Source organism: Ixodes scapularis, unplaced genomic scaffold (genome assembly GCF_016920785.2).
Source record: "Ixodes scapularis isolate PalLabHiFi unplaced genomic scaffold, ASM1692078v2 ptg000069l_1___fragment_2___debris__unscaffolded, whole genome shotgun sequence".
Taxonomy (NCBI): Eukaryota; Metazoa; Arthropoda; class Arachnida; order Ixodida; family Ixodidae; genus Ixodes; species Ixodes scapularis.
Genome location: NW_024609905.1, coordinates 110,219 through 116,357, shown reverse-complemented (window position 1 = coordinate 116,357; position 6,139 = coordinate 110,219). Strand labels below are relative to the sequence as shown.

General features: G+C 42.0%; 1 non-coding gene across 1 annotated transcript; it reads right to left on the bottom strand.

The window, feature by feature from the left end:
• Window positions 1–3,524: 3,524 nt before the first annotated feature.
• Trnap-agg lies at window positions 3,525–3,596 on the bottom strand. The gene has a single exon. It is a non-coding gene; the product is annotated as a tRNA-Pro (tRNA).
• Between the last annotated feature and the right edge of the window lie 2,543 nt (window positions 3,597–6,139).

The following is a 6,139-nucleotide window of genomic DNA, read 5'->3' as shown; positions in this document are numbered from 1 at the left end:
TGGTTCTAGCGGGCGACAAGCTCCGCCCATTGGCCAGACTCTCTCAGCATAAACGGCTCTGCGAGAGAGAACACACCAGCGCCATCTATCGAGGTATCCCTGAGCCACTTCTCATCTGCGCGAATTTTACGCATTATAATCACCGTGGGCTCGAAATAAGTCTGACAATGTTAAAAGCAACCATTTGTCATAAATAGATAGCGACTAGCGTATAGATTCGCTCCCGAAAATACCGCGTAACCGTCTATAGTTACACGCACATCATAAGTTTTCCAAAGCTGCGTGATAGATGGCGTCAGTGTGCCGTTGTGTTCTCTCGTAGAGGGGGTTTGAAGTCGATCACACCCAAATGCAGCTGTGTGAACCGCGCTGTATACGAACAAGGTCTCGTTTTTCCGCACCCAGTGTGCGAGCTGTGCGCGTGCGCAGAAACCTGATTCACCTGCAGTGATACGCCACTGCGCATGCGCCGGACAGACAGCAGCGCCACCTCTGCAGCGTGACGTCACAGCCGTCCGTTGGTGTATAGTGTAGATCATTCGAATTTCATTTAATTTATTTCACCCTTAAATACCCACAGGGGGTTTGCATAAAGGGGTGCAAATCTAGACACTCAAAGTAACACAACAAACAAAAAGACTACGATGTTTGAGAACACGTGAAAAATGGACGCTACATGGTGACGAAAGAGGAAATGGCAGATCTGAAGTTATTGCATTTTGGGATGCTCACAATAGGTTCCGGGAGGTTGTTCCAATGAGTAATAGCCAATTGTAAAAGAGAAAGTTTGAATAATAATAAATAAATAATAAATTGTTTTTTTTTTCGTGCCCACAAATAACCTTTCGGTTTACAGTGTGGTACACTAAACATACCCGGAGTAAAATCTAAAAATACAGGAAACAACACAGTTAAATCAATAAAAGTCATGCAACATTATCATTATGCAAAAATTTATTATTGATTAGTTCGCAGACATCCAGTCACGTAGATTTAACACAAACTCATGGGTGGGTGAAAAGATGTCGAGGTTAAATTTTTGTGGATCATAAGCAATTTGTATCCTTGACAATGGGATCACAGCAGACAAGCAAGGTGGATAAAAAGTTGAAATGTTTCGGCTTGGGCGAGAGGGAACATGAAACTCAGTAGTTTGTGATAAAGCCACCGAATTTCGCCTGCCATGAACAACTTTGTGAAGGAATAAAAAATCTTCGTACTGCCTTCTCACGGCCAATTTCTGCAGCGAAACTGTACGAAGCAATGTTTTGTAGTGACAAAAACATCTCCTTCCAATGTAGCCGTCATATAAAATTCTTACCATTCGTTTTTGCACATTTTCAATAGCTAGCTCTTGCGACAGAATCAATAAATTCCGAATGACTGAGGCAAATTCCATTCGCGATCGAACTAGAGACTTAAATAAGAGTAGCAAGCAACAGGGAACTGAAAATTGGCGACAAATTCTAGAAATCATTCCTAACGTCCTCAACGCTGCATTTACTGTATACCGAAGACATGATTGTTGAAAGAAGGTGAGCTGTCAATATAAAAACTCCAAGGTCCCTGATAAAGGAGACTGGAGGAACTAACACGCCATCCAGGTAATATGCAAAACAAATAACATCAAGCTTCCTGGATAACATCGTTGATTTGGATTTCAAGGCGTTAAGTAACAAGCTGTTTTCTAAACACCATCTCGAAACTCGATGTAGATCAGCTTGGAGAAGAGAGCAGCCGGATAATGACTTCACATTTAGAAATAACTTAACATCGCAAGGATGTTAGCATTGCTAACACAGTAAGCAATGTGGTTTAGGAACATAAGGAACAAAAGCGGGCCAATAATTGAGCCCCGCGGCAAGCCAGACGTTAAAATAAACTGTTTGGAGAAGATGCCATTGACACGAACAGAATTACGACGATCACACAAGTAGCTATGAAACCATCTACACAACCAATAGAATAGGTTAGTCCTATGGTGTAGTCAGTTGAATATTGAGTTGATGGTCGGTGCGTGGGTAGATGTGGTTCGCCCAGGAGCAGTATTCATCTTTAAAAAAAAATTATAATACATTTTGCGGAGGTGGGTAAGACGTGATACTTTTATCCTGTGCTTTAATAGAGGGAGGTTTAATTTAGCTTTCATTGTTGTAACATTTGTAAGCTGATAATTCCGGAGAATGAAACGTGTGGCCCATTCGTACAGCTTCCAATTTCTCTTCTAGATACAACTGATGGAGGTTCCAGACAATGAATGCATACTTGAGTTGAGGACGGATGAGAGAATTATATGCGATGAGTTTCGTTTCTTGCGTGTCCCAAACTTCTGTTCGCTTTCGCAGATATCTACTATAGCTTATATGAGGCTCCCATGACAAGTTATGGTTAAAGTTGCTGCCAAGATACTTGTAGGATGTTACGGCTTCAATTGGTACGGTAGAAAGTAAATAGTCAACCTGAGTAATGTCTTTTTTTTTGTAATGAAGTTAAGAAATTTAGTATTGTCAACAATGATCTCCCTTCGCCGTTCTCGACACAATGCTTGAATATGTGGCAAGTCATTTTGCGCAAGGGTACAGTCGTTTACACTCATTATTTTTCTATAAATCACGCACTCGTCCGCATATAATCTAATAGTGGAATTCAGAAGATCCGGCAAATCATTTATGCAAATTAAAAACAATGGACCCAGCACGGTTCCCTGCGGTACTCCCGATTTAACAAGTTTTTGTGACGAACAATTGTTGTCTATATAACAAGGTTATGTGTTCTGTTTGAAAGGAAGTTTTCAATCCAGTTTATAATGTTTCAATCCAGTTTTGTATGCCTCTAATACCTTTGTGTTTTCGTTGCCATTATCCTTTTTATGCATGTTCATTCTTCCCACCGTAGTGCTGCTTAGTTGCCATTAATACAGGGACTGTGGGCTCGTCAAGCTGCTAAGCGCAGCTTTTTTTCCACAGCCCCTCCATCTGTATTTTACAAGGTAGAAATGAACTCATTTGATTTGATTTGGTTTATAGGTTCAAGTTGGTCTAAAGGGAGTTGATATATTGTTTTTTTCGATGACGCTCAGGAAGTTTCAAATTGGAAGTACATGCTTATTTTAATTACTTAAAACGTTATGAACGAAGCTTAATTAATTATTCGACCTATCCCAAAGATAAGCCACCCACATGTAATGTCCCCCCGGCCGTATAACTCAACTGAACAACCCGTATTAGTGCATCTTTTAGTAATGTTTCGTAGAAAATCTGTTCTAATTACAAACATGCTTCGAAAAACGCTTGACGCGTGTCGGTTCATCATGTCCCCAGCAAACACCGTGGTTTTTTTTTTTTTTTTAATGTGTATAGGATGAACAGTGTTACTGCGGTTTTAGGTCGGTAGCCAGGCCGCGGAAAACAATGTTTGGCAGTCCGTGCCTATTCGTGAAGACATATGTCCGCGTCACCAATAAACTTTTTCTTTTTGATAAAAACAGCATTCTTAAAAAAACAAGAAAAAAAGAAAAGGACGACGGGCTCGTCCGGGATTTGAACCCGGGACCTCTCGCACCCTAAGCGAGAATCATACCCCTAGACCAACGAGCCAGCTGGAGCACGCGGACGCTTTGCCACGTTCACTGCCTAGGTAGTGTACGTATAGTGCCACTTGTGTGCATACTTCTTTTTTGCGCTTGTTCTTATACACGAGTGTCCCGAGAAATGACGTCACACATTTCTCGCCCCACGCGGACCCTTCGTCAGCTGACCCATTCGCAAGACTCCGCGAAAGCGGCACCGCACCCTGTGTGTGTGTACGTCAACGCGCCGTATGCGAAACAAAGCTCGGGTTTGCGCGAGCTTTGTTTCGCATTGAGCGTTTGTTGTAAAAAATAAAACTGATCAACTTGTATCACTTTTTGATGAATTTCAAATTTCATTTGATATAATCATGTTTTCTGAAACATGGTATCAGCAAGACGTTGACATGCTAAATTTATCTGTTCATGAACATTTCTTTTTAAATCGCACAGATAAACGCGGCGGAGGTGTCTCGATCGATTCATGTCAGACAAAATAATACTCAAGTAATACATGAGTGATCCAAAGTTACAGACGATTGTGAGATACTGAGCTTAAAACGTGCAAATAACGCTATATCTGTTTTATACCACCCACCATAAGCATATTTTGATAACATCATTGCTTTCCTTGAACTGTTTTTAGAATATGTGTCTATAAATAAGTATAATTTAATTCCAGGAGGTGACTTTAACAGAAAAATACTTGATGACTCATTTCAAAGTTTAACACTGACAGTAACTCTAAATTTTCCTGGCTTTGAGAACATCGTCATGTCCCCCACAAGACTCCTTATCTACATCAAATGCAATGGATCTTCTTATCACGAAGGTGAACACCGAAGTTCAAATTTCTGGAACTATTGGCAGTAATAATAGCGATCACAATCACATATTTGCGCCTTTTAAGAACCGAGTAAAAACAAACCAGGCCAACAAAACATTGATTACTTCTTAAAATATGTCCAGGGCTAACCTTATTGCATTTAAAAACGCGGTTGCAAATTATAATTGGGGATTCTTATTCTCACGCTTATACACGAACTCAACTCTGTGACGTCACGGCGCGGTGGTGGCGCGTCGGTCGCAATTCCGGTCTGGGGCTGTGGGCAGAAGTCCCCATGCCGGACGTGTATTCCTGCGTTGTTTTGAAAGGAACCAGACAAAAACCTGCCTTCTCGTCAAAACGCCGCGACTGGGGTTGTACCAAATGTGTCGAGAAAAGTTTGAAGCTCAGTTTTCACGAGCTCGGGTCGTCCGAGAATCTGGATATGTGCCGTGAAAAGAAAAACGCGGACGCCGTCGGACGACAATTGCTTGGGCAGGAAGCACCTTGGGTTGAATTCACGGATAATTGTGGTCATCACATTTATTTGTTTTGTTCCAACATGAACGCCAGAAAACCGTCAAGTTGTGTGGATCACGTGCGGACTACGTTCAGTGCGCCTTCAAGTTCAAATGGCCGCCTGATCGCTCGAACTGTCGTCTGCTCTTACAAACATTTCTGCTTGTCGTCTGCTCTCTTAGACGACGCCGGCCCGTAGACCCAGTGTTGGCCCAGTACTTGCTATAAGAAGTAAGTGGAGGCCTCAAAAAACTTAAATTTGAAGGTTGTATAAGCAGGCCCGATGTAAACAGTAGATACAAGGAGATGTTGATAATTGTTATCAGTGACCATCACCGACTTCTTATCCCTAATTCACTTGGTCCAATTCTGCTTGTGATTTTCAGTATCAACGTCGACCATCTCGGTTCACGCTTTTTCAGTCCTAGGGGCGTCGCGACTGAAAATTGCGAGCGAAATCGCATCATGCGAATCAGGCTTCAGAGTACATACTGCGGCGTCCACGCGGAATGAATCGCCACATGTCACATTATTCACGCGAAGTTTTATGGTGTAACGAACCTCGGTGATTTCGTTGACGCCGCCCAAGTAGTCAGACATCGCCAGGAAGACGTAGAATCAACAATTCGAACGCGAAAAAGGGCAGGGGGACTCACACTGACGCTGACAACATCGCATTCCAATGGTTTGTTTATGGGCGACGGCGAGCTTCTGGCCCACACCCCCATCGCGCATGCGCGGCGCCGGTGGCGTCCGCTAGGAGCGCTCCGGTTTGTTTGTGAACATGAGTTGGTGTATACGTAAATGATGCATGTTCCGAATTCATTAAAACATTTAAAACATTTTACAACAAGTATTTCCCAAAATAACAATTTCAGCTAAAAAAATAAAAAGATCACAAGACCTTTCGTTACCCCAATGCATGTTAAAATGATGCGGAGAAGGGATCGTTTATACAGGGATATTTTGACGTCAAGGGATCAAAATAAACTTGCAAATTTTAAGAAATTTCGTAATGAACTAACTGCCGAGCTAAAGAGAGCAAAATCATTATAATGCAATCAAACATTTCGTGAGGCCGATCGACTAAGCCTAGATATTCTTTGGAAAAAAATATTAATGAAGCCCTAAATCTTGGCACAGGGCCCAGAAATATACGTTAACTAAGCATAGACAACCAACTTGCGTCTGGAGCAGCTACTTGCAGAACATTTTAACCAGTTTTT